General features: G+C 42.4%; 1 long non-coding RNA gene across 1 annotated transcript; it reads left to right on the top strand.

The window, feature by feature from the left end:
* The first annotated feature begins 7,185 nt into the window (after window positions 1-7,185).
* Window positions 7,186-10,407, top strand: LOC118883639. Its single transcript, XR_005017067.1, has 3 exons — window positions 7,186-7,246; window positions 9,162-9,178; window positions 9,561-10,407. It is a non-coding gene; the product is annotated as an uncharacterized LOC118883639 (long non-coding RNA).
* Window positions 10,408-11,961: the final 1,554 nt, after the last annotated feature.

Below are 11,961 nucleotides of genomic sequence, written 5' to 3'. Positions count from 1 at the left end.
TAGCCCTCTGGGAAGGGTTAAAGAAATGCAAGTACTTCTCTTAGGATAGTTATTGAAAAGGCTTTGTTCCATTGAAGGTGATGTCTATACACAAAACTACTAATATCACTGACAGAAGAATGCGATGAAAATTTAAATTAATATAAAAACTTGGATGGTAGTGAAGCAAAAGAAAGAGGGGCTGAAACAAGGCACTCATGGCATCAGATTTTGTCTCAAGACCTTTTGTCAACTGCCCAGAAGCTGAGTTCGAGGAGGGGCGGGGGATCAAAGACACATGTTAAATAAGAAAATAAAAGGTTAAAAATGGAAAAAGCCCCTGGGATTTTGCATTTTTCAAAGTACATGAGGTGAGACTACAGTCCAGACCTGCATATGACTCCAGCCAACTGGTGACCAGAGCATGTTCCCGGCACTTGACCATATCCGAAAGCTTGGCTTCTCCCAGTCTTTCAGTCTCACCTGGAAGTCTAATGCTGGGTCCTACTTAGTATTAATGGTGTTCTGTCTATGGGCACTAACTATGTTCCAGCTACTGTCTACTTAAGCTTTATATACACATTACCTCTCAGTGAATATTCATAACTTGTCAACTGAGGCAGATAATTTTACTCTCATTTTGCAGCTAACACATCTGGGTTTGGCAAATTGACTGCTTTTCCCGAGTCACACTGCCCCTAGGTGTGAGAGTTGGGAAGCGATCTCCAGGCCTTCTCTTAAGCAGCTAGCCTGTAATACCACCTCTTAGAGTTTGGCTGTTTCTCTCCACTGCTGCCATGATCCCTGATGATCATAACAATGGTAACCAAAATCCCCCAAATACACCAACAAATTTTAGCGGCAAAACAAAGTGTTGGATAAACATCATCTTAGGCAAGGAGCCCAGCCCCATTCTGTCTGAAACAGACAGGAACACAGAGAACACAGGTATGTTATGTCCAATGCTGTGCGCTCACCTCCACTCTAGACCTTGTGGGAATACAGGAGAGATTCTGGTTATAATTGTCAAGGAGTAAACCCTTCACGCATAAATTGAAGAAAGTGATGTCTTTGCTTAAATGCTGGACTCTAGGTTGAATTCGTGGACTCTTTCTCCTTGCTGTCAAATAAAAGATGTGGAAAAGGAAGTAGAGACTTAGCTACCGGGCGGGGTGGGGGGTTGTATATTTAACGGTTCGACCTCAGTTGGCTCAAACAGAGCATTACTGAGTTAAGGAGACAAGATAAACATAACCACCAAGTAATACAAAACCACACACCATCACGTGACACGTGGAGGGACCAGGGAGTGAGAGAAAGAGGACCAGCACAGTCGGCCACGGTGTCCCTGTAGGAACATTTTATTTGGCCATTGAGTTGTAGGCAAAGGGGGACAAGAAGAATTGTCCCTGAAATATGGTACAACTACTACTGAAAAAAATATTCAAAACGTATCTGTGGCATTGATGCATTAGAAATTAAGAACTGAGGGAGGTGGTTGATACTAAATAAGCATTTGTCAAATAAGAAATGGAAGGATGAATGAATTCACCTGATTAATCTGATTAGAGCTGAACTCTAATAAACGCTACAGTCTAACCCCCCCATGTCAAATATCAGCTGGAGTCAATAGTCACAGGATGTAAGTGTGGTATTAGTGTCGTAGGGTTCCCATAGCAAATACCACAGACAGGTGGCTTATACAAAACAGAAATAGGTAGTCTCACAGCTCTGGGGGCTAGATGTCTGAAATCAGGGTGTTGGCAGAGCCGCGCTCATTCTGCAACATACAAGGAAGGACACTTTCTAGCTTCCTCCCTCCAGCTTCTGCTGGCCCAGGCGCTCCTTTGCTTGGGCAGCACAACTCCAGTCTTCACTTGGCTGTCTCCTGCCTGGGTCTGTTCACACAGCGTGGTTGTCTTCTTCTGTACATGTCTCTGCATCCAAATGTCTTCTTTTTATAAGGACACCAGACATATTGGATGAGGACCCTCCCTAATGACCTCATTTGAACTTGATTACCTCTGTAAACACTCCATTTCCACATGAGGTGACATCCAGAGTTACTGGGGGTATGACTTCAACATATCTTTTTGGGGAGCACACAGTTCCACCCCTAATTAGCACCTCTCATTCTCCTGACGTTCTAGCAGGACTCAGTGAGGACAGCTGATGGGGGGAAGATCATTCAGACTTTAGCCTTGAAAGCTGGAAGTACTGGTGACACTAGTTCTTGGGAGGCAGACTAGGGTTACCAGTCACACCATCATTGGCATCACTGTGTCCACCTCAGACTTCCCCCAACCCCATGCCCTCGGAAAACCCTCCTCACTTTCCGAGCCAGTCCTTGATGGAGGTTTTCTCTATGTATGTTCAGATAGGTATCAGTTTGTAAGAGGAGCTAATGCACAGCCTTTGTTCTTTTTGACTGAATTATTCCGCTGCACTGATAAAGTGTAGAACTAGAAATCTAAACTTAGTCAAACACAAAAGTGAAATTAAATCACACAACACAGTTAAGACTTCTTCAATGCAATCATTGTTGCTTTTGTTGTGGTCATCCATGTACAATGCTTGGTGTCAGTCTATTTATGTCTTGTAAAAATAAAATACAGTGTGTGTGTGTGTGAATAAAAAAAAAAGACTTCTGACTGAAAGGCCAAAGAGAACATATCTGCTTCCAAAGGCTGATTACGTTGAAGGTTGATTACTAATTATAATCTTGTGATAGAAATGCAATCAGGGCTTCCCTGGTGGCGCAGTGGTTGAGAGTCTGCCTGCCAATGCAGGGGACACGGGTTCGAGCCCTGGTCTGGGAAGATCCCACATGCCGCGGAGCGGCTGGGCCCGTGAGCCACAACTGCTGAGCCTGCGCGTCTGGAGCCTGTGCTCCGCAACAAGAGAGGCCGCGATAGTGAGAGGCCCGCGCACCGCGATGAAGAGTGGCCCACACTTGCCGCAACTAGAGAAAGCCCTCGCACAGAAACGAAGACCCAACACAGCCATAAATAAATAAATAAATAAATAAATAAATAAATTTTTTTAAAAAAGAAATGCAATCAAAGGTTTGCATAGAGAAGCAATAGCCTTCGTATTATTTGTAACAGGAAAAAATTAAAACCCAAATGACCAATAATTAGGAATTGGCTAAACAGACTGAGGTTTGTTCTCCAAATGATGGAATCTGATGCATCTATATTAAAAGCGCATTGTCAATGAATATTTAATGTAAAGAGAAATACTGAGCCATGTTCAAAGCTCAAAAACAGCACATATAATATGCCCTTGATTTTGCAAAGATTTATTTAACATACATTCTTATTTACATGCCACTATATATCTCACATATAATATATAAATGTATATACATATATATCAAATGCATATGTTTATTTATGCATGTGGAATAGAGCCTGACGTGTAGGAGGCATTCAGGGAATATACGTTGAGTGAAATGAGTGGATCTGATCAATGACATGATAGAAAGACAACAGTGTGCCCTGGACACACGTGGTGGGAGGGGGTCTGGGCAGAACTGAGTCAGCAGAGACTTTCTGGAAAATATCACACCAGCTGAGTCTGCTTTGTCTAGCGTAGCTGTCTATCTGCCCCTCTACACTGTAAGCCTCTTCAGGATGGAGACCATGTCTAATTAATCCCTGTAACGCCAGCATCTATCCCAGTGTTTATTTTTAAGTGGGATTCTAATGAATATTGGTTACCTGTGTGGCCTGATTCTAGTTGGATATAAACTCAAAAAAATAAGTTACTTAACCTATTTTACAAAGTCAATCATTTGGCTTCCTCATTTCTTCCTTACCACATTGAAACACTTTATAAATAGAAAGTTTCTTCCCACTGAGAGTTTAGAATGGAAAGAATACCCATATATATGGCATCATGTTTCAAAATGAAAATAAAAGCCAAAAAATTTTAAGGAACACATACTTTCTAGAAAACTTTGATTTAGAGTGACTTCTTCCTATCACTTCCATTTCTGTGCTTGCCCCTTTCTTGTGCAAAGATGAAACTGCTGTTTCCAAAGATTGCAGTGGACCCAAAACTTGGCTTCGTAACCAGGCAACAATGTTGAAAGTGGAATCAGATGTCTGTCCCCATCAGGAACCTGGTGATCCTCTAATTAGCCCCTAGTGCAGAGGTTGCAAGCTATCAATAAAAGAGTTATTAGAAATAGTGACAGCAGTTATAAATGCTGGTAGAAGCAAGTTCAAAGCTGGCCACTCCAAACACTGTCTTCCAAAGACAAATTTAAGTCAAGTTAATCTGACCATCTTCTATCATAGCCAAATATGCGTGGATGTGAATAGTTCTTGATAGTTATCCATATAATTACTATCCGCAGTCGGTATCATTTTTAGTGCCCTTAAAATTATTCCAGACAGGGGCTTCCCTGGTGGCTCAGTGGTTGGGAGTCCACCTGCCAATGCAGGGGACACGGGTTCGGGGCCTCGTCCGGGAGGATCCCACATGTCGCGGAGCAACTAAGCCCGTGTGCCACAACTACTGAGCCTGCGCTCTAGAGCCCGCGAGCCACAACTACTGAGCCCACGTGCTACAACTACTGAAGCCTGCACATCTAGTCCGCAGCAAGAGAGGCCACTGCAACGAGAGGCGTGCGCACCGCGGTGAGGAGTGGCCCCTGCTTGCCACAACTGGAGAGAGCCCGTGCGCAGCAACGAAGACCCAACGCAGCCAAAAATAAAATTAATAAAATTAATTTTTAAAAAAATTATTCCAGACAGTTTTAAATAAATAGCTATTCATTTTGTTATTTATCTTCTTTTGAATCTTAATGAACAATCATAGTGATAACCATGCTGTTACGGAAAAGAGCGATTTTGTGTTTATCAATCCTATATTCCTGAATTTGAAGCAAGGTTGGAAGCAACAAAGGTGGTTTCAATATCATAAATTATATTACATGCCAAATGATTTACATTTGATTAATTGGAATGAAGACCTGTTATGTTTATGGAAATTTAAACTATTAAATTTATATAGTATTTGAAGGCCTTATTTATACATTGTTTGAATAACCACAATAAAATCAGGGCATGGAAATAACTGAACTGCAGCTCTATCTCAAATTTAGAAATAACTTTATTGTTTCTTTTCCTTGAGATTCTTCACTGTTGCCCATAAGTGATGTCATAGGCAATAAATATACCAAACATGAAGACAAACATTTAAACATCAACTCATATGAATATGAGCACATAATTGGAGACTTCTCTCCACAACTAACTTTGTATGCAGTACCCGTGATGTACCAGGAGCTGTTCCAGGCATGGCGATTCAGCCACGACAAAATGAACAGAGTCCAAGTTCTCATGAAGTTTGATTCTAGTGGCTAAAATGCTGTGTTTTATAAAGGCTATTTGTTCTCAATTATACATTTTTAAAAATATTGGCATGTTATTAACTCTCTTAGCAAGGCTAATTCAATCAGAAAACTGTGCTTTGGAAAACAGAGTATTTCAAGGCAAATTTTTTACACTTTTAACATCACATTCCTTTTTCTCATTGCCTCTGTCCTGGACTGAAAAACTTGGTAGTTCATAAGGACCATGCATAACCAAGAGACAGTTATTTTTATCACGCCTATCGTTTTAAAAACTCTTAATTTTTGATTCAACACAATCCAGAGTCTTGCCAAACATCAGGTAATTTAGACTGTGCAAAAAAGAGTTTGGTCCAGATACCAAGTCTCCCACCTCCATTAGCCCAGGTACACCTAACCTGGGCATGATTGTGAAGCAGAGAGCACGGAGAAATGGTCCTGCTTCCAAATCCTGCATCCTTAATTCTTATGTGGGCCAAGCAAGCCTCTGGCTCAGACAATGAGATCAGTTGTGATGGCGTAAAGGCGTGTTCAGTATGGCTCACTGACAACTGTCTCCTCTGTGAAGCTGGCCGATAGCATAGTTTCTCAACATCTCACACATTTGTCTCTCCCACTCCCACTCTGACTGCCAAAGGTCCACATCAGAGCTCCTCACCCCTCTCACCTGTGTTACTCCCATCACTCACTCTTAAGGTGAAGGATTTCGAGGGGTTCCTCATTGAGGACGTGGCTGGACAGGGAGACCACAGAGCAAAGCAGGAAGTGCAGGCAAAGCCGCAGCTTGAGGGGCAGAGTTCAGCCGGGAAGTGTGAAGCTGGCTGGATCTGGGACACATCCGCTAAGCAGATGGGGATGCTTTGCGAGAGCTCCGTAGGTTATAATGTTGCCAGCTAAAGGCCACAGCGAAGTCCGCCAGGGAGAGATTGCAGGTGAGAAGCAAAAAAAATGTTCTAACTGTTAGAGATATATTAAGAACTACTCGTGCAGCATAACATTTGATGGCGGTGGTAGTAGCAGCTTGTTAATTTCTCTTTTCTCTGAATCTTCAGGTACAAACAAGTCTGACAACGCTCCTTCTTGAGAGTTCTTAAATGTCCTGAGAAACGTGGCATAGGGAAAGGGTTGCTTATGTATCAGTGTGAATTTTGTTGCTACCCCTAAAGCTGTGAACCTGACCAAATCATTTAATCTCTATAAGTCTTTGCTCTTTATCTGTAAAGAGAGAACCAGGGGGGACATGGATCACTCCTTAAGGAAAAGCAGCCGCTGGGGAAGGCAGAAGGAAGGCTCAGAGAACAAGGAGGAAGGAACGATTGGGTCCTTAGAAACCGAAGGTAGGGCCTTCCCTGGTGGTCCTGTGGTTAAGACTCCGCGCTTCCACTGCAGGGGGTGTGGGTTCAATCCCTGGGTGGGAACTAAGATCCCGCATACCGCGGAACCAAAAGAAAAAACACACCGAGGGTAAAAAAAAAAAGTTTCAAGGAGAAGCAAGTTGTCTATAACATGCTGCAACGAGGGGTAAGATGTTTGGGCTTGCTGTCGGGATCCCCGGTGATGTTTTCCAGAAAGGCTCAGTGGACAAGGGGAGGAACACTTAGGGGCAGGGGGTGAGGTGGGGAAGGAAAAGCTGATGATTAGATGATGTTTCCTTGGAGCTCAGCTGGGAAAGGAAGGGGAGAAATAGGCAGGCACAGAATGGAGGAGGGGATTTTTCGTGGTAGGAGAAACCTATCATGTTTCGACCATGAAGGAAGATCCAGGAGGGAGGAGGTGCTATAAATAAAGAAGAGCAGTAATGATTGAAGGGAAAAGAACACACAGGGAGTGGAAAGGGTGGGGTTAGAGCACCAGAGGGAAACTGTCCTTGAAAATGAGAGAAGCTCGAAAGACCTGCAGATCCAGGTAAGTCAAAGTGTGGGCATTTGACTTACCTGGATCAGAAATTGAGCAGAAATTGGGATGTGGGCAGAAATTGAGAGCATTTCTAATCCATCTCTCTATTCTCTGGATGACTTTCATTTCATTCAAGTGACACCCAACTCCTGCAGAAAAACCGTGTGTCAAGCCATCTGCCAGCCTTCTTCAGAGAAGAAATCAGTTTCCCTTTTTTTTTTTACTCCCCACCTTGAGTGAGTTATATAAACCCAGTTTTTTAAACAGGATCTAAAGTGATATTTCTCTTTAAGCTTAAAAAACAAAAGTTATAATGATGAAAATAATGAAATTAATAGTTTCTTGCCTTAGCAAGTAGCAGCTAATATTATTAGCTGACTTGGTGGTGACAACTTTTATTTATTTATTTGCTTTATTTATTTATTTAATCTGTTAGTGATAGTAAGAACTAGTAGAATTTTTTTAAAGCTTTTTTTGAAAGAGGTAGATTACACTGAAACAAAAGCCATTTTATTTGGCAGTCGTTTACAAGCATTTAGTCAGACAAATTTGGCTTTCAGTAGGTGTACTCAAAATTGGCAGCTAGCTAATCCTGGAGGTGCATTTTTAAAATCTAAAATACAAGAGTCTTATTGATGTATTTTAAGGAAGGGGCAGGAAGCTATTTAACTTATTTTTTAAATGTTTAGATTAATCTCATGTTCTCATGTTTTAGGATATAGACTACACTTTGGTGGGTAAGCCAATCACCAGAATGACAGCTTGACATTCCAAAACCTTTTTGGGAAAAAAAAAAAAATCACATTTGCTCTATCTTCAAGTTCCCCACTGCCCCTGCCCTGCTGAGGGCTAGCTGCCGTCTGAACAAGTTCCAAGTCCACCTTCAAAGGTCCAGGGCCAAATGAAGCTCTTCTTCTTTTATGACTAGTGGCCAAACGGTTCCCTCACTGCGGTCTCTAAAAGTTTTTCACCGGTATTAGAAGACTGAATTGTGAAATGACTAAAATTCAGAATCCATTCAAAGATTCAGAAGTCACATTATTATTAGAACTTTCTAGGCGCTTGCCCTACATTTAAACTAAATTATGAGAAAACAAACTATTTATTCTCTACTAACACGCCCCTCTAGGGTTTCCTTTATTATCGTTTAATTCAATATTGTGTTTTTGTCCTATACAAAGAGTAGGTGCTAATGTCCAACCAAACATGTCTGTATTTTTCTTGTTAGAATTTGTTTAAGGATCCTTTAAAATAGACCTAGTCAAAATTTTTGAAATACTTTGTTCCAGGAAAGTAGTCAGCACATATACATGTATGCTTTTTTTAGGTTACATTTAGACAATTTGAAATGCATCCTCTTTATTTATTTATTTATTTTTGGCTGTGTTGGGTCTTCGTTTCTGTGCGAGGGCTTTCTCTAGTTGTGGAGAGCGGGGGCCACGCTTCATCGCGGTGCGCAAGCCTCTCACTATCGCGGCCTCTCTTGTTGCGGAGCACAGGCTCCAGACGCACAGGCTCAGTAATTGTGGCTCACGGGCCCAGCTGCTCTGCGGCATGTGGGATCCTCCCAGACCAGGGCTCGAACCCGTGTCCCCTACATTGGCAGGCAGACTCTCAACCACTGCGCCACCAGGGAAGCCCCATGTATGCTTTTTAAAATCAAAAATTAAAACCATTTTAATTAATGTGTTTAGTGTGTTGTTTCTGTTTGGTTGGTTTTGAGTTTTGTTTTTTCGTTTTGTTTTGTTTTGTTTTTTTCTTGGTTTTTTGTTTTTTGTTTTTTTGTTTTGCCTTACTTGCCTAAAATCATAGAACTAATTTTAGTGTCCAAGTATAAACCTGTGCTTTATTATATAAAACTTTTAGAAAGTTGTGTTTCAAATCTTAAAATACTTAAATATCTTTTTGCTTTTTTAAAAAATAGGTGAGCAGCCCTTTCAGGTAAGGGTTCAATTTTGTCCCATTATTTGCAGGGTCAATTCCCCACTCCTTCTCACCCACGACAATACCCCAGCCCCTTGTGGCACAAACCTCCGCACCCACCCCTCCTGGATCTTCTCTCCCCAGCCCCAGAGCCCATTCCTCTAAATAAGTCAGGCCTGGGCATGAAATTATGGGCAACCCTTGCCTGTCTCTCAAAACATTGGAAGTAAGCCAGAAATAGCTGAAACAAAGGGCCCCTCTGATGATTTTGCTTCCATGGTTAGTAAGACCCCTGGGTTGTTAAGCTCTGCACAGCTTGGCCCGTCTGTACTCCAGAGCCCTGTATATTTGACTCTGAAAGAAGCATTTCAAGTTCACATAAAACTGTCAACTTTTTCAGCCACTGGTCGAGTTCGCACTTGGCATGAGGACATATTCAGGTCACAGCAGCAGTGATTACCAAAAGGAGACAGACAAAAGACAGGTACCAGAAAGAGCTGAAACACCTAGCTCTGTGCCGACTGCCTTCACGTCTGCATGTCTCCGACAGTCCATGCGCGGGCGGCCGCCGCGATGCTGTGTCAGTTCCAGGCCACAGCCACCAGCCGCTGCAGCGCAAAACTAAACAGAGGAGCCGGCCGGCTTGGAGCTGGACTGGGGAGGTCGGCTCTTCTGGTGCTCAGCAGGCTTTCTGCCTGACACTGATTCTCCCAGCTCTCTGGGTGATCCCGCCACTCAGGGGAGGCAGGGGTTCATGTCAGCGGAGTGGAACGGACTCCGTGTCCCTTCAAAGTTGAGACTGCTACTTTCTAGACCCTTTCATCTCTCCATATAAATAAACCAAGCCTGGAGAGTCTCCAAGGCACCTTTGTTAAACGAGACAGAATTTAAGCTCCTCCTGAGAGCTTTCTGGTAACCTGATTTCCATCCCAGTGAAGAAGTAAAGGTACCAGTGTCGTGGTGACAAAGCAGAAAGAGAATATGAGAAGCTGCCTGTGGACACGTGTTCCAGTGATTACATCACTCACATGGATTTCCTGTTTCTTAGTAAAATAGATATGAATATTGTCACATTGAAAATTCACAAAGTTCCACGTGTTTGGTTTCATCCTCACCTTCTTTGTTGATGAAGTAAAGTAGGAATTTTCTATCCAAGTTCCAAACTTGTGATGATGCTGAGAAAATTAAATTTGATGTGATTTGGCTACTCTCAAGTCCTCGATCAGGAAAGTCAATAAATAAACAAAACCGTGAATAACAAGTTTCTTGTGGGTCTTCTTCTCTGGAGTCAGATAACCAGCCTTGGCCTGACTGAGGAATGAGAGCTTATCATTGAGTCCACAGCGATGGTAACAGGAGGTGTTTCTGGCCTGGGTCCTTGGGTAACTGATGCCAACACTCAGACAGGACAGGTGGACAAACTGTGTGTGTGAATGTGGATGTATGGTGTGTGTGTGTGTGTGTGTGTGTGTGTGTGAATGTGGATGCATGGTGTGTGTGTGTGTGTGTGTGTGAATGTGGATGTATGGTGTGTGTGTGTGTGTGTGTGTGTGTGTGAATGTGGATGCATGGTGTGTGTGTGTGTGTGTGTGTGAATGTGGATGCATGGTGTGTGTGTGTGTGTGTGACATGGTGGTCTAGCAGACACTACTGCTGCTTTCTGTGATGTGTGTCTACCATCAAAGGAGAGGCACAAAGGCAGCAGAAGAGAAAGGAAAAGCAACAGAAGTAACTGATTTTGGATATGGGATACTGCTCTACAGAGAAATGAACACCTCCTGAAAATATGCTCACGTGTGCCTCTCTGCTATGGGCTGAATGGTGCCATATGTTGAAGCCCTAACTCCCAGTACCCCATTTGTCACTGTATTTGGAGACTGAACCTTTAAGAAGGTAATTAAGGTAAAATGAGATCATTAGGGTGGGCCCTAAGCAAATATGACTGATGTCCTCATAAGAAGAGATTAAGACACAGACGTGCACAGAGGGAAGACCACGTGTGGACACAGCAAGAAGGTGGATGTCTAAAAGCCACGGGCTGAGGCCTTGGGAGAAACCAACCCCGGCCACACTTACAGCGCAGAATTTCAGTCTTCAGAACTCTGAGGAAATACAGTCTTGTTATTTAAGGCACCCAGGCTGTGGCACATTGTTAAAGCGACACTGGCAAACTAATACCCTATTCTTGACTGACTTCCTTCCAGATGACAGTAGCTACTGCCTCTGAACACAGTAAAGACCTTCCAGTCTTAACGACCAATCACAGGCCTAGGTGACTTCTCAAGCAGGAGCAGGTAGAGGAAATGTCTCTTCTTTCTATGTCTTCCAGAACCCATAGTTATTCTGAATCCATGGGAAACAGACACTAAGTTTTTGCTATAGAAGTATCTTTTTTTCATGAGGCTTTTCTAAAAGAGTTTCACAAGTCAGTCAGACTCCTTTTCGCAGCTCACAATTTTAACAGGGGAGAGACATTAATAACACTTCCCTCTCAGGAAACAAGAATGTGTTTCTACCCTTGGAAGTGAATCCCAACTTCTATGTAACACATTAGGCCACACAATTATTTTCTGTTTTAGTAACATAAAAGAGACCTCTTGAAAGAATTATGAAGCATTTACAAATATAAGCAAGTCAAATGAAAATAAAAGGTTTTTTCCCTCCTAAAGTCTATCCTTTTATGTGATTTCATCACTGTGCTTCATTTTTCTCTCTTAGGGAAGATGTGAGTTACACACGTAGTGTACTAGGTAAACAATAATATCCTTAATAACAAAATATATCTAGTTAAATTCTGAGAC

The sequence above is a fragment of the Balaenoptera musculus genome, chromosome 17 (genome assembly GCF_009873245.2).
Source record: "Balaenoptera musculus isolate JJ_BM4_2016_0621 chromosome 17, mBalMus1.pri.v3, whole genome shotgun sequence".
Lineage (NCBI taxonomy): Eukaryota > Metazoa > Chordata > Mammalia > Artiodactyla > Balaenopteridae > Balaenoptera > Balaenoptera musculus.
Note: the sequence above shows the minus strand (reverse complement) of the source record. Positions and strands in the feature narration are given on the sequence as shown.